This window comes from Triturus cristatus, chromosome 1_2 (assembly GCF_964204655.1).
Source record: "Triturus cristatus chromosome 1_2, aTriCri1.1, whole genome shotgun sequence".
Taxonomy (NCBI): domain Eukaryota; kingdom Metazoa; phylum Chordata; class Amphibia; order Caudata; family Salamandridae; genus Triturus; species Triturus cristatus.
In genome coordinates, this window is record NC_140580.1 from 266,199,029 (window position 1) to 266,226,867 (window position 27,839).

Sequence of the window (27,839 nt, forward strand, 5' to 3'; positions counted from 1 at the left end):
GATCACCCCCAAACTTTCCCAATCAATAGTCCCCACCATGACATTTTTTCGGCAAAATTTCATGCAGAGTGGTCAAAAGACGCCAAAGTTATAGCCAAGTCAAAGAATGCTTTTCCTAAACTAGGCCCTAACTATAACTACCTAATAAATAAATAAATGTCTGTCTGTCTCAAAAACAGTCTCTTACTTTTGGAGCCCAGGACCCTTCAGTGCGGCCTCAGTAAAATGGGCACGGAGCAGCCCATAAAGCACGTGCCATGCAAACAAACGTTTTGAAGCCCAATACTGCAGCTCAGGTTACAGCACAGTCCAGCAGCGCCTACTTCCATTTCCCTAACGTTTCGGCTGGATAGCCTTGCTCACAGGTGGAAGAAGACACCAACGTGTGCTTAGGCGTGCTTTTAACCTAAGATTCTAATCATGTGACTTGTTTTAAAGACATCAAATCCCACAGTGCATTGTGATTCATATAGGTGTGCAAACTGGAAGTCCTTTCGTGGGGATTAACACCTTTTATTTGAAGACCGCAGTGCAAACAGGATCACACACACCAATTCGAAATTCCTGAAGCCTAACGTGTTTCAAACATTGCTGTCCTTGTTCACAGGCAAGGAAAGAGAGAGCAGCAGCGTTTGTGGACACACCTGTTAAGCATTTCCCAAGTCCTGCCCCAGTGGGCGGAGCCACACGGCATGCTGGTACTTGTTATCCCACAAATGTTCCTCCCCAGTGGGTTCTGCTGTACTTCTATATAACATCCAATGTCAATATATATATACACATATCCATATCCATCCTACTGGCTGTCGCCAGTAGGTAGTTCTAGTTAGGACCAAGTTTCCATAGGCAGAGCATTTTTTGTTTTGCTTATAACTTTGGCGTCGTTTGATGAATCTTCATGACATTTTCCAAACTAATTCTTTGTTCATATCAGCTCCTATGTGGGACGTTTGGGGGTGATTCGTCAAGGGGGGGCCGAGAAAAAAGGGGGTCCCAAAACGTGTTTTCTCCATGTTAAATTCCATAGGAAACTTTAGACAAGGCTACAGGTCGAACGGGTGAATGGAATTACTCCAAATTTGGCAGGGAGAAGGGTCTTGGTCTAGAAAGCACGCTCTCGTTTATTTGGTGTAAATCCGTTCAGTAGTTTTTGAGAAATATCGAAATTTACAGATATCGATATTTGGGAATTCTGCCATCTTATTGGCTGAGGCGTTACGAGCACGCGCTTGTAGCACGCGCTTGTTGCTTATTGGCTGCGAGCGGTTGCAACTAGGAAGTGTTGGCCGCCATTTTGAGATTCCGTTGAAGCGAGTCAGGGGAAAAAAGGGCGAAAAGAGGAGGAAAGAGGAGGGTAGGAGCGCTGTGAGGTCTGTGGGGTGGTTAGGGTGTGCTACACAGGGAGTGTGAAGTGAAGTATTCACCCCTAGTGGTGTGAAAGTGCTGTTTTGCCCAGAGTGAGATGGTGCTGAGGTGAGGTGCCGGTACACTCTGGGATGAAACTGTGAGCTGATTGCTGTAAACTGATGTGCTCTTGGCGCTGTAGCATACTAGCCGCTGTAATATAGCTGTGCAAGTGGTGTTAGTATGGGTTTAGACTATAGCGGGAGTGGGAAGCAAACTACACACCCCTACCGGTCTGAAGACTCGAATTAAGTGTTTTAGCAAGCAGGAATAAAGAAATAATCGTGAAGAATATAATGCAGAATGTTTAAATGGCACAGAAGATAAATGGTGAAATCGGGTGTGTTTAAGAAAGTGGTTGTGTGGGAAAAAGCGATGGAGTCTGCAAGTTATATAAAAAGTGTCTTCATGTAAGTGCCATAAATGGAACCACTGGTGCAAGAGCTAAGGCATCCAGCTGAGGCAAACTCCAACCACTTCTGTTGTATTCAGACGTAAGCTCCTGCATCAGTCAATTCCACTTTACGTTACAGTTCCATGTGACCTAAACAATACCTATTAGATATGAATGACTGTAAATTGTAGAATGAAAATAAAGGTAGGATACGATTACCACACTGTGCCAACCAGTTCCTAAACAATGCCTTGTTTTTTTATCTTGATCGCCAGTTTGTGAGCAGAGGCTGAGGATGAGCTAATTTGTGTGAAAGGGGTTCGTGGATAGGAGGCAGGCAGAGAGACGTGTGTACAAAGAATAGATATGGTTTCAAAATGGATGTCGGGTTTAGGCTAATTCAGCAAGTAAATAGCGTATTTGCGTAGGCAATACATCATCCATTCCTGGTTAGTGTGGAGAGGTAAAGGGCCAATAATGAAAACCGAGTTCAAATGGCTAAGCATACTTAGAAAGTTATTATATGAAAATAGTTCAATCGAAGTGTATTAAAAGATTTAATAGGAAAAAGTCAAAAAAAGTTGGAAAAAATCAATCCCAGAATAAAGTGAATTTCTTACAAGTCTTGGAGATTGCAGTCCAGAAGTTCTTCAGCGGCTTAAGATGCGTAATGTTCCAAGAGGCGATTGTTGCCATCTTGTGAGAAAAGCGAAGCGATCCAATTCAAATCCTCAAAGGGACAGTAATGTTCCTCGAATGTTGGAGCGGCAGTTTGAATTGGCAGGCAATCTGCGATGTTGTCAAAGGTCGCACGTTGCAGGAGATCATTCGCGGCTGTGCAGGAATCCCATTCCGCCAGGATACCTTTTTGCATTGCATCCGCCATTGCTCCACTGCCCGAACAATCAAGTTCATGGTTTTCAAGATACTCCATTACCTGCTGGATATCGGGAGCGTTTGCTGGGATGATAGCAAGGCATAGATCCATTCGCCAGTCGATTGGGCAATTTTTGCAATAAAAAGATGGTTGCACGCAGATTGTATATGTGTAAATAAATGTCATGTTGTAGCTGGCTCCGATAATAGATGGAGGCAGGCAGCCGAAAAGTTGTTCCATTTTTTCACGGTATTGATGTAGCTTCGCGTAGAGGCGTATTCTGTCAGACATGCTTGTTACCACAGGGAGCGTAGCCATTTTTAACAAGCTAAAGTAGTTGTAGGATGGCCGGAAAGAGAGCGAGAATTATGGGCACTGTTGCTGTTATTCCATATATGATCGAATTAATGAAGTCTGGTATTAGACTAAAAACCGTTTGAAAGCCTGTGAGAAGGTCGGAGGAGACAATGTTAAAGTGTGCCAGACCTTAAATGTCAGATGTGTTGAAAATTCACAAAGTGTAATGGGAGGTTCGTATTTAAAAGCGAGTGTATTTTACTTGAAGTTTGTGCTATCTGCAGTCGATAAATTACTTTTGGAGACGTGAGGGACACTTCTGTTTGAAATAAAAGCGCTTTCAGTTTGCTCCGTTTAATGAAATCTGTTTTCAAAGTAGGTATTGAAGGCCAAGTTGAACTTTGGGAGTTCATTTGTATGGGTGGAAATAGAGATTGTGGGAACCGTGGCTAGCCATGTACACAAACCAAATATGGCATGGCACCTCTGCCACACAATGCAGAATGCGGGAAGAGATGGGAGCAAAGTATGTGCGAAGGTGACAAGTGATTCTCGATAATAAAATTGTACAATGCAAAGTGTTGAGGGGATGTGCCGGAGGGACTTGAGTATACAGAGCACAGACATTTACATGTCAACATACACTGATGGTCTATTGAGTGAAGTCGACAGTGGATGCAACCATGATAGTACAGTCAGTAGGGAAGATTACAAAAACATAGCGCGTACGTGCCCCCCACCCCCCTACCCCCCCCCCCCCCCCCCAATCTTTAGCGTAGTGAGCTAGCTCGGCGCACGCAAGGCTAGCGTAGGGGTATGAATAAAAGTCACGTTTCTCTGGGTGTGGTTCTCTTCCGGAATGGCAAACATGTCTGTCAGGTCTACGCAGCTTACTCTGCCACGAGGCTGGCGCCGTGAGCAAGGGTGGCTGCGGGAATAATGCTCTCAGCCTGCTGCTACCCAGAAACCGTCATGGCCGCTGCAAAGCACATATGCCTCACAGTTCACCTTACGACACCGTCGTATGTGAAAGAGGGCCCACCACATGCCGGCGGAAGCTTTTGGGCCGAGGTCTGCGAGCTGGGAAGGCTCCTGAGATCAGTGCTGGCTGCCGCGACACAGGCAGACAGCTCCCAGTCTGAGGCCCAGCACTGTGAAGTGCTCTGTATACTAATAACACAGTAGTCGAAGAGGTACCAACAGTGGAACGGTGTCTTGATCCCACAATGGACGATGTTAGAACTACATCTGAGAGTGGAGATGAAGGTACTCGCTTCGACCAGGTGCAAACACCTCTAGGTCCCAACATTGGAACGGTGTCTTGATCCCACAATGGACGATGTCCGATATTACCTGCTGCTTGTGAAGTTTCACAGAAGTCCCTGCGTTGACGTGCATCAGACTCTGTGCTTCCGTAGCTAAGTGCTGCACATGATTATTGTGCTTGGTTGACACCAGTCGGTGGAGTACACCGCGGTACAGCAGGTCCGAACAGTGGAACGGGGTCTTGATCTGAAAATGGACGATGTTACAACTGCATCTGAGAGTGGAGATGAAGGTACTCGCTTTGACCAGGTGTAACCAACTGTAGGTCCCAACAGTGGAACGGTGTCTTGATCCCAGAATGGACGATGTCCGATACTACGTACTGCTTGGTTTTCACAGAACTCCCTCCGTTGAGGTGCATCAGACTCTGTGCTTCCATAGCTAACTGCTGCACATGATTATTGGGCTTGGTTGACTGCAGTCGGTGGAGTACACCGTGGTACAGCAGGTGGGAACAGTGAAATGGGGTGTTGATTCTGTAATTGAGAATGTCAGAAGTTAAAGTTTGTGATGATTTCTGTGTACCCACTCCGATCAGGTGCAACCAACTGGTGCTTCCGAATCCAATGGCACGTGGCTGTGAGGCGTTAATGACAACTGCCTCTGGCCTACAGTGCGGTCAGCAGGGCTCACAATTCAGATGGAGTAGTGATTGTTTAATTACAGAATCCAGTAGGCAACTAACTACAATGTCTATTGAAATATACACAATAGCCTTTTAGTATACTTGCTTGAAGAAGTTTTTAGGTCTCGCGAGCCAAAGGCTCGAAGAGACATTTTATATGTGGGCTTCTCAAAGTGCTGCCGTGGCCTAAAGCTACAGTGCACGTGAACGTGCACGCGCGCAGCGCCATGTGTCTTTCCTCCGTAGCGATCGTAATCACGATCACTTTCACTTTCGCCGGCTCCTCTGTTGCTGACATTCCCCCCTCCCTTCTCGCCCAGCCCTTCTTGTCACCTCGAATCTAGCCGCCCCCTCCCCCCACACGCAGTTCCAAAGCAGGCAGTTCTGGCCATTCATTACGCCATCTCTTCGTCTGTCCCCGGCGATTTAACCCAATTTCTGTCCCTTAATCATCGCACCTCCCCGACATGTTGTTCTTGTAATTGTTCTTGTAATTTTAGGTGTTTTTCTATGGTTGGGTTGCATTAGCGTGCAAGGTAACATTTTATATGTGATTATCTTTTTTTGCAGCGCAGCATAGCGCGCTTAATATTTTACAATGGCGCCAGTGCATCTTATCTTTTGTTGTGCGCAGGTCGGCCCACTAAATGTATTTTTTTTTAGCACGGCATGCCGCGATTCATCTTTAACAAAGGCACCAGCAGAGTAAACGCATTAAAGCAACTGCCCATCTTGCATCTTTTGCCAAACCAGCCCTGACCCGTAAGTACGATTACGCCTTAGTCACCCAGCGCATGCGCACTGTTGCTCTTCTGTGACAAAATAAAAGTCTGGCCTGGCAGGAAGCAGGGGCTGCGCAGTAAACAGAGGGCTGATCAACTTTTACCATAGCTCACTGTGTACAGACACTGCTTGTGAAAGTATGGCGTGTATTAAGTAACTTGCCCACACACTAGCAAACACACTGAATTTCTAAAAGTCACCATGCGCAGGTTTGATTTAATCAACAAATACATGTTATTTTATGTGGCAGCATTCCAGAATCACATTCCTGCGCGGGCATTTATCCATTCACAAGCTCTGAATTGGAGCCCTTTCCCCTTACATTATTTATCAGAGTTTGAAGCAAAATTTAGCAGGAGTTCCACTCCGGCCCTTTTCGGTTGTGGCCTCAGCTTATTTCCTGACCTCAAGACCTAGCCTGCAGCCTCTTGACTAATTGTGGTCATATCAATACTAAAAGGCTCTGCCACCTCCAAACCAAACAAGCATTTGCAATGCAATAGTTCTCGCAGTTACACGAGTTAAAGCTATTGGCATTGTAAATGACAATGCCAATAGGCATTGTTATTTGCAATGTCAATAGCTCAAACTCGCGTAAATGCGAGACCTAATGCATTGCAAATGCTTGTTTAAGATGACTTGTAGGTCTAGTACAATGACCAAATTCTTCTTGGTTGTGGTAAAGAACACTGAATAACAGTGTACACAGTGGACAGCAGAGATCGCAATTCGAATTGTTTTGATTTATTTATTGCAGAGTTTTGTGTAATTTATGTTGTATTTTGTGAAGAGGAAGTGAGAAAAAGTATTCATGGAAGACTGTGCTCACTACTGCCTTCAATTTACACTGCAGACAGCAGTGTTCAGATCGAATCGCTATTGTAGATGACGCAGTCCTGTAGGGAAAGGCCATTGTTCCAGTGCGCACTGTCCACACCACGCATACACATCATCACAGGGTCCACACACGGTTTCTGTTGCTTCGCGTACGGCAAACAGGACAGCTCAAGTCAAGTCCACGTGGCTGTGGGCCCTTGCTGACCGCTCTCTGGCCTCCACTGCAGACAGCAGTGTTTACAATTCAGATAGAGTCGCTATTGCAGATGATGTAGTGTTGTAGGCAACAGACATTGCTCCTAGTACAGCCTGCCCGCTGCACGCATCATCGCTGGCTGTGCACATGCTGAATGCTTTTGATGTGGCTATAAGTGCACTAGACCTGATGGACCCTTTATGATACAATCTTTTTGTGTATATTTCAGATCTACTGCCTGTATCTTAGTATACCACAAGTAATGTTTTTTTAATTGTAGAATCTTTTCTGTATTATTTCACATCTAGTGTCCCTATCTTACTGCAGCACAAACTATTGACCCTTTTATTATTGAATCTCTGTGTGTGTGAACCAATGATTACTGTTGTAGTTGATGCTAGCAGCAACCATTCCCTGAGGGCTGGTTTACACTCGCACCACACGCATCCAGCACAGACGTCACTGGATATAGAACCCTGGTAATAAAAAGGAGTCGAGCTCACGTGCTTGTACCGGTGGAAGGTTCTGGACTTATGGTGCTACAATTGTCAGGGCCCAATTTAGTTGTGGCACATTCCTCGTAAATGGCTACACCCAAAAGCCATTGTAGATTTGAGTGTGAAGAAAGGTAGAGGGTTGTGCCCTCTCGATTAGTCAATGTTGGTAAGAAAATAAATGTCAGAAATTTTTCTGATGTTTATCACATGCTTGGTTTTATTTATATTTCCATAGATAGAATGCAGATAGAGATTGTGAAGAGAAAAGCCGACACGTGTTTCGCCCTAGTGGCCCATTGGCCGTGGGCTTTTTCAAGGCAGAGCTTCGTTATAACCAATAATCCTACTATTACTTTGAAAGTAAAAGTAAAGTGCTTCGTCTCTGCGGTCCCAGAACAAACACGGGGGCCGCAGAGATGAAGCACTTTACCTTTACTTTCAAAGGAATAGTAGGATTATTGGTTATAACGAAGCTCTGCCTTGGAAAAAGCCCACGGCCAAAAATGTCTGACATTTATTTTCTTACCAACATTGACTAATCGAGAGGGCACAACCCTCTACCTTTCTTCAAGCTCACGTGCCTGTACCCACTTCCTCTATCTGTGTCCATATTTTCATTATGTATGCATGATACTGCCCCTGGGCCGTACCACATTACATTGTGCTGTGGACAGCGTATGCAACCATGTTACCTCTGGCAGTGGGGAAAAGTTCTGTTATGTAGCTTTTAGATGCATGGCTATCACAGGTGGAAGGCTACTTTACAGAGCATGAATATTGATGAAGATGATGGTTGCATGTTGTGTGTACTGTCAGATATGTGTACATAGCAAAAAGTTTTCAAAAAAGCTCTGTAAGGAGAAGAGGAGTCTCTCGTCAAACGCTGTAGAGAGAATGGCGAAAATGGGTGGGGTCCTCCAACTGTTCCAATGGGAAATGTTATGAACCAATCAAATGCTTTTTTTTAAGGTCACATGGTAACCGCACAGCGAGCGCGCAACGAGGCCGCACCCGACGCAATTTTGAGAAAATATTACCCTAATATAAGTTTATTAGAGTTAGAAATATATAAATGTTTAAAATATTTTAGATTATCGCTTGTTCTCATATACACTTTAAACTTATTTAGATATAGTTTTGAGACGAAAAAAAAAATGAGGGAGTTGCGTTCCTGGTGCGACACCATACGTCTATGACTTAACACAGGGCCTGGCAGCGTGCACTCGTCGCATACGCAACGCGCAGCGGGCGTGACCCCATACGTACATGACGTAAGGCGCAGCTTGGTACTGCGTACCCGTCGCATACCAAAGTAGCAGCTGGCGCGACCACATACGTATATGATGTTATGCGGGACGCGGTGCCACAAACCCATTGGATACGAAATGTGTATCCTTAACGAGTTTAGCAGTATGGCGGATAGGATTGGCGTGCTGATGGAGCTTGGTACACTACTGGTAGGGGACTTCTGTTTTCTCAACAAAAAAAAACAAACGATATACATACTTTTTTTTGAAGATATAAAACATTACATATTTTTCAAATTAAAAACAAAAAAGGTTTATAGAGTTCCAAAATATTACATTTTTTTTTTTTAGAAAAAATATACGTTTTTTAAATATTGAAATTTGCATTAAAAAAACCTTCGACATTCACTGAAAAAACCATAGGTTTTACAGACGTTATAGTTAGTTGGACATTTCACTCATAGAAAACCATAGAAATTCCCCCGTTAGTTAGTTCAGCTAACTATAACTCGCGCCCCGCAATGCACTTCTGATTACGTCACATATTACATCATTCATGACATGGTCAGTGACATCACTGATGACATCTCAAATGACATCACTGACATCATCCACGTGAAAATCTGATGCACCTCATCAGACCCTAATGTAATAGTTGATACACCCACTCTAGAATAGAGACTATAATTTTCAAAACCATGAACATACCAATACCAGTTAGTACATATCCACTCACTAATTCCTAGGTCTACACACACACACACATCTATTTATTCACCCATACAGTCACTCATACATACAGTCAACCATCAATACAGCATTATCATATCCAGTCACATATCTATACAGACACTCACACACCGCCTCTCAATGATAGTTATTCTCACATGTAGTCAGTAATGTAAATAAAACGGATTGATTATTTCCTCACCTGTACAGTTACGCATATACCACCTCACTTATTTAAACATATACTGACACATAATTCCACTTTAATACAATAACTAATAGAAGCACCCACTGATCCATACAGGCACTCTCACAATCACTCAGTCTCACATATAGTCATTTATACACTCCAACACTAATCTATACTGCCTTTCACATATGCAGTTACTCGCACATGTACCACTGAGGCATCCATTCACTCACCAATACACTCATACACACAGTCACCGAGCCATACAGCCCTTCACAGATATAGACTTGAACACATATACCCAGTGAATTATCCGCTCACACATCTATGCACAGTCACACTCCCCACCCATCCACACAGACACTCGGGCACTCATACAGATACACCGACAACCAATCAATAGCCATATAGATCCTCATTTAACTGCTAACCAACGCATGCAATCACTTACACACCAACTGACAACCTAAACTGTGTTAATGTCTGTATCCGTCGCTAACACATGCGTTAAGTAAGACACAATTAATTGCTCACTTATACAGTCAGTTACACACCTACTTAATCATCCATCCTGACTCTATTACACCCATTCATTCTTCAATACACCATATATATATATATATAACATATGTTCGAGGCATATGAGCTGCAGATTACACACTGTGCATAGATCGCCATCTGGTGTTGGGCCCGGATGTTGCAGTTGTTTTTCTCTTGGAAAGTCTTTGGAAGTCACGAGGTATGTGACTCCTTTGGATCATATTGCGCATGGGCTTCGGCTCCATCCTCAGATTGTTTTTTTACCGCCATCCGGCTCGATGTGTTCTTCGCGCTCCAGTTCGGAACTGTTCCAGTTTTCCTGTTCGGCGCGCCATCCTTCTCCCTCCGACGGTATTGTCTCGATCGCGTTCCCCACACTCAACGCGATTCTCAACAATCAATGTCTTCGATTACGGTCTTCGACGAAGGCCTTCGGGCTTACCTGGGCTCCTGTCCTGGCTGATGGAAAGGATGCCATTTAAAAAGTGTCCTCGATGTGGGTCGAAGTTTCCCCACACCGATCTGCATGAGGTGTGCAACCTCTGACTCTCTCTGGAACACGAGGCAAGGGACTGTCCAGCTTGCGCCTCCTTCCGATCGAAGAAGACGATCCGGGACCGATGCGCAAGGAGAACTATGGCTCACTCACCCGACTTCGATCCCCGATGACATCTTCGAAGAAGGCGTCGATGTTCCGGAACCACAGCACACCGAAGAAGGCCTCGTCAGCGCCTCTGAAGCTGACGACTCCAACGTCGAGGACATCACTCCGGCACAGAGGGGTGTGAGTACAGACGTCGACCCTGACCCCAAGCCCCCCTCCATGCCAGTGAAAAAGGCTTCGGTCACAACTTCGGGCCTAGGTCACCGAGAGACTGCTTCCCACACCTCGCTTTCGGGCCCGGTTAAGAAGCCCATCAAGCCTTCAGACCGCTCCAGCCTACCCTCGGTACCGAAAAACTCCCACCGAAACCGGCACCGAAAAAGAAAACGCCCCTTTCCTTGTCCTCGCCGAGCTCAACACCGAAGCTTTCGGTGCCGAAAACTGGCTCCAGCTCCTCTGCACCGATACCATCCTCGGAGCCCAGCAAGAAGCCCAAAAGTCTTGACTCCCAAACCTCGAAGCCGAAACCCACCTCGGAACCGAGAAAGTCAAGACACTTCTAAACCCCACAGTTCCAAACCAAAAACCAGTGCCGAATCGACGCCTAAAAAACCCACGGCTCCAACATTTTAGGCACCGAAGGATCTGCCCCTTACAGAGCAACTGTTTCGCCCTGATCCTTACCAAAAAACCCTCGTAAAGGATCCAAAGACTGGGCACTTAACGCTTAGCACCAGAAAAAGATCACTGAACAAGCCTGCACCAGCTCCACCACCAAAAAGGAGAGACTTTGCCACCTCCCCTTTGAGGATTCCTTCACCACCTCCTCCTCCTCCTCCTCCTCCTCCTCCTCCTCCTCCTCCTCCTCCACCACCACCTCCTACTCCTCCTCCTTCGCCTCCCCCACCCCATCATTCTCCCACACCATCTCCAGATGAGGATTATAATGATGACATTATCTACGACACAGGGGACGGGGCGGACAACCAACCAACAGGGGACCCTACTCCTATAGGCTCCCCAGACCCATGGGACGACTACAACATTCCAGATGTCCCTAACGTCCCGCAGGACGATCTTTACCCTTACAAACCCCCCCCCCCCCCCCCCAGAGGACACAATGGGCTTTAACCAGCTACTCCATAGGGCTGCCCACTACCACAGGGTTGATCTCCACACAGACCCCGTAGAGGAGGATTTCCTCTTAAAAACATTTGATACTGCACAGAGGTCCACGTCAATTCTGCCCATGCTTAAAGGGGTTATTAAGCAAGCACCAGAGGTCTTTAAATACCCAGTTAGGGCCAGGGTCATCAACCCTCGCATTGAGAAAAAATATAAGGCTGCCCCAACAGACCCAACCTACATTAAAGGCCCCGCACCACTAGACTCCCTCGTAGTCTCCAATGCGAGGAAACGTGCCAATTCCCAGGCATAGGGTGAGGCTCCACCGCCAGATAAGGAGTCTAAACTCCTGGACGCCTCTGGCAAGCGGACAGCGTCCCAAGCGGCCAACATATGGCGCATTGCTAACACACAAGCACTCCTAGCCAGATATGACAGGGCACATTATGATGTGCTGAAGTCAATAATGCAACACCTCCCTGACAAATACATAGGGCCAACAAACTAATTCAGGAGGGTAAAACTATTACTAATACCTCCATCTGTTGTGCCCTCGATGCAGCTGACACCGCCTCCAAGGCAATAAATACTAGCGTCCTTCTGCGTAGGCATGCCTGGCTACGCATTTCAGGGTTCAAACCTGAGGTTCAGAGTACCATCCTCAACCACTCCTTTGATGAGAAACACCTGTTTGGCCCTAATGTCGACGTAGCCCTCGAACAAATGAAAAAGGACACAGACACGGCAAAATCTATGGGAGCCTTGCAGTCGCAAGCTCCCAGGCGCTCCTTTCGCCGTTCCTACTTTAGAAGCACCACCAGAGGCTACTCCTCCGACAGCGCCTCCACTTCCTACAAGGCCCCTACCCAATCCACCTTCACTAGGGCTTACCAAAGAGGCAGGTACAGGGGTAATAACAACAAAGGCAGAGGCAAAACTAACAACTCCCGCTCTGCCTCCACCCCCACCCAGTGACTTTCCTCCACTCCCCCCCCCCAGACTATTCCACTCCAGTCGGGGGCAGACTCCACAATTTCCTTCCTGTCTGGGCTACCATCATCTCAGACAAATGGGTGCAACAGATAATTCAATCAGGCTACTGTCTAGAACTAACATCTACCCCCCCAAACATTCCACCCAAACAGCGCCCAATGTCACAAGAACATTTGTCACTTCTAAAGCAGGAGGTCATCTCCCTCCTACAAAAAAATGCAATAGAACCAGTTCCTACCCACCAAGAAAACAAGGCAGTTTACTCCCCATATTTTCTCATACCAAAAAAGGACGTCTCTAAGACCCATCCTGGACCTCAGACCCCTAAACCAATACATACACTCAGACCACTTTCACATGGTCACACTCCAGCAGGCACTTCCTCTGCTCTCCCAGAACGACTTCTTTGCCACCATAGACCTCAAGGACGCCTATTTCCACATTCCCGTTCACAACGCTCACAGGAAGTTTTTCAGAATCATAGTGGACGGTCAGCACTACCAATTCAAAGTACTCCCATTCGGAGTCACCACAGCACCACAAGTGTTTACCAAGTGCCTAGCGGTAGTGGCAGCACACCTCAGAAGACAACACATCCAAGTCTTCCCATACCTAGAGGACTGGCTCATAAAAGCCAGCTCATACAACCAGTGTGTACAACGCACTCACGCCACTATCCAACTACTTCACGACCTGGGCTTCACAGTAAACTACGCCAAGTCCCATCTGCATCAGTCCCATATACAACAATACCTGGGTGCCACCATAGACACCTCCAAAGCGCTAGCCTACCCCAGTCCCGCCAGGATAGTAAGCATACAGGCTCTTCGCACCAAATTTCAACCACAACACTCTCTTCCAGCCCGAGTGTTTATGCAACTTATAGGGATGATGGCCTCTTGCATATTCATAGTACCTCATGCAAGACTCCAGATGCGTCCTCTCCAGGAGTGCTTAGCACGCCAATGGAACCAGGATCAGGGTCAATTATCAGATCTGGTGTTGGTAGACAGTCGTGCCCATCGCTCTCTGCAGTGGTGGACCACCGAAAACCTTTTCAGTTCTAACTGCGGACGCATCGCTCCCCGGCTGGGGAGCTCACCTACTACATCACGCCATGCAGGGCAGGTGGACAACTCAACAAAAGTTACTCCACATCAACCATCTGGAGTTACTGGCCATATTCCTAGCCCTAAAAGCCTTTCAAACACATGTCTCAGACAAAGCTGTCTTAGTTCGCACAGACAACATGACAGCCATGTACTATATCCAAAAACAGGGCGGCACACACTCTATGCAGCTCTCTCAGCTCGCACAGAGCATATGGAGGTGGGCCATACCTCAAAACATTTTTCTCCTAGCCCAACATGTCTCAGGAGTCCAAAACACCATTGCAGATCTGTTGAGCCGTCAAACACAACAGATCCACTAGTGGGAACTTCATCCACAAGTTCTTCAACCATTCTTTCAAATGTGGGGGCAACCACAGATAGACCTCTTCGCCACCCACGAAAATGCCAAATGCCCAAGCTTCGCCGCCAGATATCCACACCCATTGTCCAAAGGCAATGCGATATGGATGAACGGGTCAGGCAGATTTGCGTACACTTTTCCGCCTCTCCCACTCATTACCGAACTCTCATCCTAGTTGCTCCGACTTGGGCCAGATAACCGTGGTACACCACATTGCTGGAACTCTCCGTAGTTCCGCACCAAAAGTTACACCTCTCTCCACACCTCTTAACCCAGAACCATGGAGAGATCAGACACCCGGACCCAGCTCAGCTCAACCTTGCGATCTGGCTCCTGAAATCCTAGAATTCGGTTACCTTAATCTTCCCCCGGACTGTATGAACGTCATTAAAGAAGCTAGACGACCTACCACTAGAGCTTGCTACGCAGCCAAGTGGAAACGTTTTGTGATCTATTGTCACAATAATAACGTCAACCCCTTAGATGTGTCTATCCAACATATCGTAGGCTACTTACTACCAGTGTTCCCTGAAAGCTGTGCGCTCATGCACCTCTGTGCCGCCAAGCGCGCAGTGTCTGGTATGAAGCGCGCACATCCTGGGAGAGCATTTGCGCCGCACGCTTTTAAATCGCGAGCGGCGTGAAAAACGGTAATTTGCCGATTGCGGGATGCCTATGCCCGCAGGGGCTCCTGCACTTGCCGCATTTCTTTATTAATGGAGCGCGGCTGAGGGCTCTTTGTGGGCCTTTGTGAAAATATTTGTTAATTGCAACACCGTCATGCGCTGCAATTAACAAATATTTTCACAATGGCCCACAATCAGCCCCCAGACGCGCTCTATTAAGAGAAGAAATGCAGCAAGTCCAAAAGCACGACGTGTGCTTTACACGTCGTGCTTTTGGACTTTATGCATGTCTTGTCTTAATGAAACACGACTGCGGGCTGATTGTAGGCCATTGTGAAGATACTTGTTAATTGCAACATATGATGATGCTGCAATTAACAGCAATACTTTTACAAATGCCCGCAATCAGCCCGCAGCTGCGTTCTGTTAGGAAAAGAAATGCAGCAAGCCCAAAAGCACGACCTGTAACGCACACGTCATGCTTTTGGACTTGATGCATATCTTTTTTCAATAGAGCGCGGATGCGGGCTGATTGTGCTGATTTTTTGTGTGGCCCGGTGTAATGTTACTTGTAATATATATCTGGATCAGTGGGCGGGAACGGCAGGGCACGGCGTGCCCCTATTTCTTTAATTCTATAGATTCCGTTCCCCTACTTTTTTATTTTGAACATGCGTCCCTGAACGTAAGAAATATCCAAGGCCTGCAGAGAAGGCTGGCATTAGTGGCTGTTCGGGGACAGGCGGGAGCAGGGAAGGAAAAGGTCTGTCTCTTGCTTCCTGCCCAGACGAGACAAGGAAGGTGTCCGCTTCTGCACTGACGCTGGCAGCTGCCCCCCTCTCTTTCTTACTCTTATTCCCTCTCTGTCTGTCTAGCTCCTCCTCACTTACCGAAAACCGTGACTCAAGAAATGGTTCTCCCTCTCTTTCTTCCTGTCGTTCATTTGTTCCCCAGTGAAATGGATGCAAAAAAGAAAAACACTTTTGCTGGAAATGCCGTTTTGACATTTTTCTATTCCAAAGTGCAGCCTCGGAAATAAAAGGTTCAAAATATGAAAAATCAATAACTAAATAAAGCAAGACGGAGTATTCTTAACCCCAAAAACATTAGCGTTACTTTACTGAGTTTGCCAGTCAAGCGCTGTTTTCCCCCAGTGGGTAAGTTGGCCGAACCTGGAGGTACTGCAATACCTGGTTTATGGGTGAATTGGAAAACAAAATGTGTACAGCGGCTTTGTGTTCACAAATGTGGTCTTTTTAAACCATACTGCTTACGTTTTGTGAGCATATAAGCAGTGGACATAGAAATGGGTCCTTTCTGGGCCCTGTAGTTTTCAGGCAGAAGCACTCACTGATTTCTGAATAGTGAGTGTAAAAGCGTTAAGTTCACCATGTTGTTCCTGCTTACATTTCGCATGCTTTATTTAATCTTTCATTCCCTAGGAGTGTTTGCTTTTTCCAGGATGTTGTCACTTTTTCCTTTAGGGAGTATATTGCTCTTGCCTAGTGCGTAATATGAATTGGGTCACATCCAGTTGTGTATATAGCAGGTCAAATTGGATTGTAGTTGAAGGCAGTGTGAATTTCTCTCAGTGGGGCAGTATGGTGTTCAGAGAGGGAGCGGATGTAGCACTGGGGGCAGAGCTACCAAATTTAGAACTGGGGACCAGGTTCAGCCTTCGTGAGCAGTCCCCCAGACCACTCTCCTGAGGGAGCACATTTCCATGCTAGACCTTAGAAGGCCCTGCAAATCCGGAAAAGCCCTGGTGTCTTAACACCAGCAGGTGGACCCTAGCAGTGGCAAGTGTGGGTTCACCTTGAAGGCTTACCCACCACAATCCATACTGAAGTTCACCTCCAGTCTTGCAAGCAGGCCTACGAAGTAGCGGACCCTAGAGCAACAGTGACTCTGTCACTGAGGTCACAGGTTCCCCGGAGAAGAGCTGGCTCTAGGGCAGTGCGACCGGTGTGACCACAACGGGTGCTGACTTTGAGTGGGGGCGTTGTATATTATGGTTTTAAAAGCACTTGTTGCCTCCTTCCTGGCCTACAGCAATTTTCGGCAATAATAAAAATGTCATGATAACTCTGGTGAATAAAAGTCTTCCTAGAGCGAGATCTGAGTTTTGTCTAGTGGAAGTTTTGACTCATGAAAAGATAGCGCAGAGGTTTTTTTTTTGTTTTGTTAAATTAATTTATTTCAATTTCAGATTCAAAAAGAACACATACAGATGGTTATGCTGTAGCAATTGATGACACATTAACAGTTCGTACAATCGGGGTGGCAGGAGATATCGACAGTGAATTAGATGACAATCGTAGACACACAAACACTTGATAGTAATCAATCAGGTATACAATGTGGCAGTAGAGGATTGCAGTACATTAATGACATGAGCAATCAGACATCAGTGATAGTCAACAGGTATGCAGTTAGCGGGCCCCAAATATCACGAGGTTTGGAAGTACTAGGCAATTCCTCAGCATAGATAGCGCAGAGGGTTAATGTGCCTGCTGCTAAGAACATGTTATTATTATTATTAAGGGAGGCTTATAAAGCGCTTGGTTACGCTAGGAAGCGTGTCCCCGTGCTACAACTGAAAAACTCAGAGCAGTAGTGAGGAGTGAGCCCGATTATCTTGAAAATAGGTGTGTTTTTAAGTTCTTCCGGAAGCTGGATTCCGATGGGTCTAGGCGGAGATTAAGAGGCAGGGCGTTCCAGCGCTTCGCTGCCAAATGGCGAAAAGAGCATCCACCCATGCGGGCCCTTCTGACCCTAGGGACCACAAGTAGACCTCCGTGTGAAGAGCGCAGAGCGCGTGATGGTGCATACTTGGTAACTGGGTTCTGAAGTGGTGTAGGCGCTTTCCTAGCAAGAATGCGGTGACAGGTACAGAGGGCTTTAAATTCCACTCTGCTTCTCACTGGCAACCAGTGGAGAGTCTGAAGGGCAGCTTTAGAATCCGATTTTTTGGGGGTTTTTAGGATGAGGCGGGCTGCCGCATTCTGCAATACCCGGAGGCGGTTTATTGCCTTGCAGGTGGCTCCCAAGTACAATAGGTTGCCATAGTCTAGGCGCGATGTCACGAGGGCATGTACCAGCGTTCTCCGGGCGGACATAGGAAGGAGAGCAAGGACCTTCCGTAGGATTTTTAAAACGCTGAAACAGACACCCGCCACTCGGTCTATTTGGGGTCCAAAAGACAGGTCAGCGTCGAGCCATACACCAAGGTTTTTGACTTCCTGACGGGGCATAGGTGCCTCACCTAGGCATGGAGGCCACCATGCCGACGACCAAACAGATGGACTCCCCCCCCCCACCACGAGCACCTCGGTCTTGTTGCCGTTTAATTTAAGGCAGTTGGTGGACATCCAGGTTGCAAGATCTTTCATGCAAGCCCTGAAACTGTCCATAGCAAGTCCGGGTGCACGTGAGAGGGAGATAACCAACTGTGTGTCATTGGCGTATGACACGATGTTCAATCCATGACTCACAGCAATCTAAGCCACTGGAGAGACATAAAGATTAAACAAAGTTGGGCTCAGGGACGATCCCTGGGGAACGCCCTGTCCCAATCCTATGTCTCTAGAGTAGTGATCACCCTGGCGGACTTGGAAGCTTCTCCCAGTCAGGAAGGATTGGATCCATTGGAGTGCAGCTTCAGATATTCCTCCGTTATTCATACACTGTAGCAAGTTGGCGTGAGCTACAGTGTCGAATGCTGCACTCAGGTCCAATAGGATGAGGGCCATGGTGTTACCCTCATCCGCCCCCTGACGTAGGGTCTCCACTGCTGTTAGGAGTGCAGACTCTGTAGAATGACGGGGACGGAAGCCGAATTGAGTATCATGTAATAAGGCAGCTTTTTCCACGAAGTCCATCAATTGCAGATTGACCGTTTTTTCGGCTACTTTGGCCAGTTATGGTAGGAGTGAGATTGGACGCAGGTTCTCTAGTTTCTCAAAATTGATGGTTGGTTTCTTCCTTAGAGGTAGAACCACCGCCATGCCCATCACAATGTGCACATATTGTAAATAGGTCAATGGGTTACTGCTTTTGTCAGTAAGATTCTTTTGCTACTTGAAGTTTATAAGTTAAACAAAGAATAGTGAGCTATTAACTTTCATCTTAGAGCTGCATACAGACTGCAAGGTATAAACTAGAGCTTTATGTTTTTTTTCCTAAGCCTTTGATTATCCTAATCAGGGGTGTGGAATTTAATAAAATATCTACTTGTCCATGGGGCAGGTTGCGTCATAAATCTACTTGTCCTGTAACAAAATCCACTTGTCCCTTTTGTGCCATGTAATGCGGCGACGAATTACGGCAGCAATCTCATTATATAAGAGTTCTGATATAGCCTCTCTAATTATGCCAGGGCTCGTACCATAGTAGGGTTGAATACTAGCAATTCCCTTATGTTGCTATGTTTCTGCAGGTCTACATACGGGGGCTGAAGGTAGTGGTAAGCAATAGTTCAAGGGTTGGAATGCCCTTTTGAGTCTGTGCAAACCTACTAACTTGCGTGTTTTAAGGGTTTGCACCAACTCTTTTCTAATTTTTTACCATACTGAAAAAGGTTGGAAATGTACTTCTGACAGGGGCAGACATAAAATTTCTTCCAGGGTTGCGAAAAAAAGTGGTTGGAGGAAAAGTGAACTTAAAACATTCAGATTTTTACACGAGCAAATCTACACATGCACATTTGCTCATGCTAAAATGCAGTTCACAAATTATTTTCTAGGAGTACTATTTCTTGGCCTACTTCTGTAAATTATTGTGCATTCACGGAAACTGTATATATGCACTTAATGCAAGGATATATACCATGGATGTACTTTTGAAACTTTCTTTAATAATTGGGCCTCTAATTATACCTGGCGCCATCCATGACCTTTTGTGCTTAATAAAATTCTGTCTCTCTCTGCTCTCAGTCTATCAGCTCGCTTCACTGTAAGTGACCGTATTCTGTTCTTTTTTTTCAAGGAGCATATTGGCACTCAAAGTAATTTGGGTCAGTGCCCTGAACTGCACTGGCAATGTGTGCTTTGAGACCAAAAACAATTTTTGCTTTTGCCAATGCTTGTTAGAATGGTGAGGGCCCAGCAGCTCCCACACCGATAAGGTTTTACAAAAACTTTGCCTAAACAAGTCACGCATTGACAAAACCAAAAGGCTGACCACCAATTTCAGACCTACTGGCTTTGCCAATGCTTGTTAATTTTTGTTTCCCACAATCGTATTTAAACTGGTTACACTGCTTTTCCATTATGAATATTTTTGGGAAATACAAGCATACATCAACATGTTACTAAAGGATGCTGCAAAGACATGGTACCTAAAATCTTACAGTAGTTTAGCAAAATGTTTTTTTTTCCTACTTGCATTTTTTTGTGAACATTTTATTTTGAAAGCAAAGAATCATCACTCTTGCTTTCAAGCTTCGGCAAATATTTGCATATAATCAGAGCATTCTGGGAGCATTATACATAGCCTCATATTACTAAACTTTGAAAATGTGTGTGCACATTTATACTGGAACCACCGTTGGTAGTGCAGGCCGAGCTTACAACATTTACTTTTAGTGCTCACCCTAATAATGAAGGCTTTGCATTAATGAACCATAAATACAAGCTTGAACAGCATTTAACACATTGACACAAATATTACCTTAACTGCAGACATTGCCCTTTCCCGATTCATAATGAGGTATGGTAAACTGGCAGCCAAAGGGTTTGTGCTGTAGGGGGTTGGGCCTACTTGTCCCAAGGACAAAATACACATGAAAACTTGTTGCCCTTGACCCCAAACAATATGTCCTGGGCGCCGGGATATAGGAATTCCACATCCTTGCTAATGTTGCAAAAAGTGTTCATTTGGATAGAAATCAATAACGATTATTAAAGTGACTCCCAATCATGGTATTAAGTTTTAAATTCGGAGTTTGTTTCTCTCCGGATCAATCACTATTAAACTATACTGCCTACTAATATGGTTGTCATGTGACTCCTACACCTTGTAGTCCTTTGTCTTATTTAACATTTCCCATACAGTGATTTGCACACGTAAAATTGATTGTCTCTGTGTATATTGCTGACGACAGAAAATCCATGGATCAGAAACAAATGGCTTGTGCTTTCACTTTTAAGCATATTTGGGACATTCTGTGATTAGAAACATATCCCACTTTGTGAATTTTTTAAAATGTCAATAACGCATATTAATCGTTAAATAATCATGTGTAACCATTGGTTGAATTACATATAATAAGCTGTAACTGGTCAGTGAAATGCCAAACAAATACTAAAGATTGGGATGTTTTGCAATCCTGGCCACACCTCTAACTCCGCCCACTGATCCAATCATCGGGTTATTCCCGCCTTCTGATTCTCCGCCCACAGTTCCCCTACTTTTTTTTCCCCACTTCGACCACTGATCTGGATGCAATGACAGAAAAAGCAAAATATCAGTCGGGTGGCACACTATTCTAAACACAGATTTTTCGCTTAATTGCTTTTAAGCCATGCCCTTAATTGCATCGGTCACGCCCCTTTGATAAACCCACTCCTAAGTTTTTCATTCAACTTAAAGCCCGGGTCTACATGCGCAGTCGGGTTCTTGGTGCACATAGCCTTGGCTGCAGCGCACAGAGACCTTACTCTGCCGCACATAGAGGAAAAAAATTAGAGGGAACATTGCTTACTACACCTACAAAGATGCAACCTAGCCTACACGTCTATTAGACTACACCTTGCTGCCATAGCAGCGTATCTACAAAATAGACAGCATCTATCACTCTTCAGAGTACCTGCCATAAAAGCTTTCATGGAAGGCCTTAAGAGAATAATTCCCCCCAGAGTGCCACCCTCACCTGTGTGGAACCTAAACCTCGTTCTCACAAGACTAATGGGGCCTCCATTTGAACCTCTAAATAAATGTGAGCTTCAATTTTTAACATGGAAAACTGCTTTCCTTGTAGCCATTACTTTGCTCAGAAGTGTCAGTGAGATACAAGCACTCACCATTCAAGAACCTTTTCTGCAAATGCATCATAATAAGGTTGTTCTCCGCACTAATCCAAAATTCCTTCCTAAAGTCATTTCTCCCTTTCACCTCAATCAATCTGTGGAACTGCCCGCATTCTTCTCGCAGCCACAAACCATTGCAGAAAGAGCTCTACACACCCTAGATGTCAAAAGAGCTTTACTCTACTACATCGAGAGAACACAACCTTTTCGTAAGACCAAACAACTCTTTGTGTCTTTCTCACCACCACACAAACGTAACCCCATCTCCAAATCTGGGATAGCTAGGTGGATTGTTAAATGCGTACAGATTTGCTACCACAAAGCAAAACAAACGCTATCTGTTCCCCCTACAGCCCACTCAACACGTAAGATGGGGGCTTCCATGGCATTTTTAGGGAACATCCCCTTAGATGATATCTGCAAAGCAGCTACATGGTCTACACCGCACACTTTCACTAAACACTATTGTGTAGATGTGCAAACTAAGCAACAAGCTAGTGTGGGCCAGGCTGTCCTCAAAACACTGTTTTAAACAACTGCAACAGATACTGGTGGTCGCCGCTAGATGGGAGTACTGCGCTATAATCTATGCACAGTGTGTAATCTGTAGCTCATATGCCTCGAACGGAATATGCTACTTACCAGTATGCATCTGTTCTTGGCATGTAGATGTGCAGATCTACACCTGCCCACCCACCTACCTTTATCTGTTCCAGTTTTATCTTATTTAGATACAGCACACATGGGCATCTTTCCTGTTTCTTACAAAGCTCCATCATTTCCCCGCTGGCGAAAAACAATCTGAGGATGGAGCCGAAGCCCATGCGCAATATAATCCAAAGGAGGAGTCACATACCTCGTGACTTCCAAAGACTTTCCAAGAGAAAAACAACTGCAACATCCGGGCCCAACACCAGATGGCGATCTATGCACAGTGTGTAGATCTGCAGCTCTAAATGCCAAGAACAGATGCATATTGGTAAGTAGCATATTCCTTACATTTTATAGAAACAGTCACTGGATGATGTCATTTGAGATGTCATCAGTGATGTCATCAGTGATGTCACTGACCATGTCATGAATGATGTAATATGTGACGTCATCAGCAGTGCATTGTGGGGACGCGAGTTATAGTTAGGTCAACTAACTATAACAGAGGAATTTCTATGGTTTTCTATAAGTGACATGTCCAACTAACTATAACGTCCCTAAAACCCAAGGTTTTTTTGTGAATTTCTAAGGTTTTTTAAATGCTAATTCCGAACTATAACGTCTGTAATACATATGTTTTTTTCTGTGTGTATGTATATGTGTAGATATATATATATATATATATATATATATGTGTGTATATATATATAATGAATATTTTACAACTGTAGCTCTTTCTCTCCACTCCTGGTGATCCTCTGTGTATCACTCTAATGTGCTAAAAGTGCATGTGCTGGAACAATAAACTCAAACCTGTTGGCTTTGCCAATGCTCTTTTACCTTTGTGCCTGGCTGCTCCCCTACTCCAACACTGCTTCCAGGCCTCTTGCATGTCTTTATACATAATCCAAAACAGCTGGCCTTTTGTGTGCAATAATCTCTACCAGACACAGCATTTACAAAGGTAAGTTGTTCATTTGGTCTTTGTAAGAAAGCCTGGCTCTTGCAGGTTATCCCACACCAAGGTCAGTTATTCTGCTTACAACAAGGGGTTGGGTGTGACTCAACTTTCTAAAATAATTAGAATTCTTCAAGTGTCATATTAAAACAAAAGCTTAAACGAGGTGGCTCAATGAACTTTCAGATTTTTAGGTTTTAGTTGGAGGCATTCTGTACCAGGTAACTAGTTGACCACGGGACAAGGAACCTTGTGTTTTGTTCTTGGCTGGGGTACTTAATTTATGTGGTTCTGGAGGAATCCCTTTACTGTCAAAGTGTACACAGAAAGCAATGCATGCTTCATGAAAGTAATGTACCCGCTGCACTAAGAACAATATAACAAAAAATACACTTTTCGGTTAGTTTATTTTTTTTATTTACTAAATTTTTAATAAATAGTGTAGTGTTTGCGTTATTGGAACATACAGTTTGTGCTGTCCTGTGGTGTAACATCAAAATTGTATCTTGGTTTTGTTTATGCTCTTAATAAAAGTTACAGGGGATTTGCTACTGCCAGAGTAATCTACCATATGTCTGTCTTGCAGATCAAAGTATTTTTTTGGGAGGCAGGCAGAGGGCATAATATTGCCTTTCTTTATGTTCCATTTTTTCACACAAAAGGAAGTGTTTTTGTGAAATTGTCTTGTCTATTATTTAATTGTTGTGCTTTATCTTGTGAGTCGCAGCCATCAAGACATTGGATCTAATTAGGTAAAACAGCTTAGCCCGCATGTCTCTTACAAGGAACCAGAAAGCAAAATATTGAGAATTAATCTTTTTTTTTTTTTTACTACGGTATTATTAGCCTCCTATATAGAATCCGAGATTGCTTTAGGTGTTAAGGTTTTGGATGTAGGTGCTAACTACAGTGGTCCACTTTCTGTTCGGGTATAAAGTCTGTTAATTGCTCCTTTCTCCGGAACATGCATCTCTGTGTCGGGCCCACATGCTTGCAAACCAGCTCACTCACAAAGAGTGTATCAACTTTCCCCGAACTGAGGCATGTGTTGGGATGAAAGTTCTCTGCATGGTTTGCCAACGCTCAGTTGCGGTGCTCTGGCTGATTGTTGGGTTTACTCCCGATGAACTTGACAGACCTGCAGCTAGAGATACTTTGTTGTTTTTATGTTTGTCAACCTCCCTGTTAGTGGAAAAATGGTTTCACATCCCCACACCAACAAAAAATGGCTATTGGCCCTTCATCAATTAACAATACAGTTCAAAACGAGGGGGTCTAAGGGAATTTTTTTACCGACCACAACAAGATTTATTCCCAATAACATATATCAAAAAACAGTACGAAATCTTGGGGTCAATGAACAAAATATTATGAAAAGTGTATCCAAGCACTACTACAATTTAATCAGCCTCACAGCTCTGAACCAATGACTATACCTCACAGCATAAAACTGTGGGCATATCCCTTTAAAGGACGAAATCCCTCACTCGCCATAGGTGACATGCTTCATCATTTGGGAATCTCCTCCCAGAGGAAAAACCTAGTTCCTCTGGGGGCTACAACTTCCTCTCTACGAGGAAGGAGCTCAGGGATGTTTTTCAAATATAGGTGGAGTTGACTAAGTCCACAAATGATGGGCAACGAAAATGTGAGGGAGGGCGCAGCGCAAAGCATAAATGAATGTGAAGAAAGTGCAATTAAAACTAGCTAGAGAGCGTAAATCATGTACTTTATTCTAATACATTCTCTGCCAGAGTTAAAAAACAGTGCACCAGCGGTATAGATTTAAACCGCTTGGGTGAAATGGAAAATTTAATTGCACTTTCTTCATATTCATTTATGCTTTGCGCTGCGCCCTCCCTCACATTTTCGTTGCCCATCATTTGTGGACTTAGTCAACTCCACCTATATTTGAAAAACATCCCTGAGCTTCTTCCTCGTAGAGAGGAAGTTGTAGCCCCCAGAGGAACTAGGTTTTTCCTCTGGGAGGAGATTCCCAAATGATGAAGCATGTCACCTATGGTGAGTGAGGGATTTCCTCCTTTAAAGGGATATGCCCACACTTTTATGCTGTGAGGTATAGTCATTGGTTCAGAGCTGTGAGGCTGATTAAATTGTAGTAGTGCTTGGATACACTTTTCATAATAATTAGTTCATTGACCCCAAGATTTCGTACTGTTTTTTGATATTGGCCCTTCATTCCAGTTATGAAGTTTCATGCGCTACTGCTAACGAGGTTCTAGTTAGGGCAACACCATTATTAACTTGTACACCTGTAGAGCTTACATGTTTTTGTAATCAAACATTGTAAGGAAATGGGCAATTAGTTGTGTGGCCTGCACGAGTAATGGGAACCAAATACCCTATTCTGTTGCTTGACTCTCTCAGGGTAGCGAAGTACAGCAGTCCAAGGCCTACTCAGGGGAAGTGGTGTGAACTTGTAATCACCATCCACTAGCATTCAATGAAAACATTACGCGGGAGGGTGTTTGTGTCACAGATGAGATCCTAATTTCTTGGGCAGCTTGGCCCGATTGTCGCAATGTTGGGCTCATTTAGCTCCTGGTGGCGAGCTCTGGCCACCAGGAGCCTTTTCATTGGGCTAAGGTGGCACACTTTGCAGGGAAATAGTTCCACTGCCTCCCTGTGCCAGCCTTTCTCTCTTCCTGGGTGCAGAAGCCTAGTTCTACCCCAAATGGGTTTAGAGGGTCTAAGGGGATCAACTTTCCCAGTTGTGTGGTCAACTGTAGTCAGAGGTCCGTAGTACAAGAGGGTATGTAGGGCTCCTCCTTCCACTTTTCTCTGGCTGCCGCTCGAAGAATAAAAATCTTTTTCCGTTGTGAAAGACTTTTTAAGGGGAGGTGGAAAGTTCTAGAAGCCAGGCATCCCTGGGCAATCCTAGAGTGCTACATCACCTCTCCACCACTGTCTCAACCCTCCTGCACAACATGCTGGGGCAGTTCAAGATTGTGCAATTCAGGTGTCACAGCTCACATCTTCTCTCGGATCCTCCGTTCTACCCCTTTCTGACATCACTGCCCGGGCCTTTCCCATCAAAACTTCAAAGAGGAGCCCCCTCCTGTATTGGCTCCAGAGGTCTGGACTCCCTTCTTTGTTTGGTGGTCCTGCCCTGCCCCATCCATGGTACAGTGTTATAGCCAATTATAACATGTAGACTTCCCCTCCTCTTCCTCCTCAGCAGCTTAGTGAAGAACTGTTAGTTATTTACTTTGTGTGGGAGTAATTTGTTCCTTCTGGTGGAGAGCAATGCAATTAACATGGCCCACAAGGCTGACAAAGGGCTGATCCTGGGCTGAGCTGGAGAAATATGACAATTCTGGCTGTCCCATAAGACATACACATTGCTTCTTGGGACTTGGCATAATTCATCTTGGCTCACCGGTTTCATCCCGTTTGATATGTTGATGTTCTTTGTAGGCCAAAGACGAAGTGAAACTGCACCCTAAGGCAGAGTTCCCCTTATGATTATAATAAAGTGTCAATGCAGACAAGACAGTATACCAAACTGATTTTCCCTATGAGTGCCCACAATTATTCTAAGGTCTACCCCAGATCAGTATATAACCCTGCAGTTAATGGGCTGAGCACAATGGTAGTCTCACACGTGTGCACTTGTAGCCAGCCAATTGTCCTTTCTCCTTGCTGTGTTACAGTGGCCTCATCTTGAAAGGTGGACCCTGGCTGTAAACATGTGTAGTTAGTTTACCATGGGCAAGTCGCTTGTGAGGATCAGGCATGGTAAAAACTCCAAAACCACGTGGAAAGAAATCTAAACATCTCGGCGGCTGATGTAGGCAGAGCCCATTTTGTTACAAATGTCTGTCCAGTTCACATGCCTGCATCCCCTTCCTGTCTTAATGTATGGTACACATTCAAAAGATGTATGATGTGTGCTTGTTATGTAATTCACAGGGGGATTGGTTGGGTTCCATTTGGACTCTGGATGCGTGTGCTGTTGAAGCTATGGCCTCCTTTTTGCAAAAGCAATATCCATCTTGGACATCCTAGCCTGTCCGTACATCTTTCCATTCCAACAAACTTGTGTACCTGGTAGGTGGGGAGGTTTTCTAGTCAATTTTTCTTGTCCAGGCTATCTTGCCCTCTAAGTGAAACTCTCACCCCCCCCAATAATTTACCTACAAAACCTTGTCCTCAATATATACTGCTTTTACCTTATTTTCAAATCTCTCCTAATTGTTCTTGATTCATTCCGTATGTGCCTTTGTACTTAAAAGGCTGACTCTCCAAGAAATCATGAGAAAATGTTTACATATACGTATTGATGAGAATCTTACTTCTGTGACTTGGAACACTGCAAATGTGGCTAGATGGCCAGTGGTGTTGTCCTTGGAGGATTACCAAGGAGCACAAAAAAACTGCTTTAGAAGTAGTTATAGACATTGATTTAATCCCAGTGG

General features: G+C 44.9%; 1 protein-coding gene across 6 annotated transcripts in view; it reads left to right on the plus strand.

Moving 5' to 3' along the window:
• Positions 1-27,839, plus strand: part of LOC146867141 (uncharacterized) — a 799,234-nt gene that overhangs the window by 366,130 nt on the left and 405,265 nt on the right. The gene's annotated exons all lie outside the window — the stretch shown is intronic.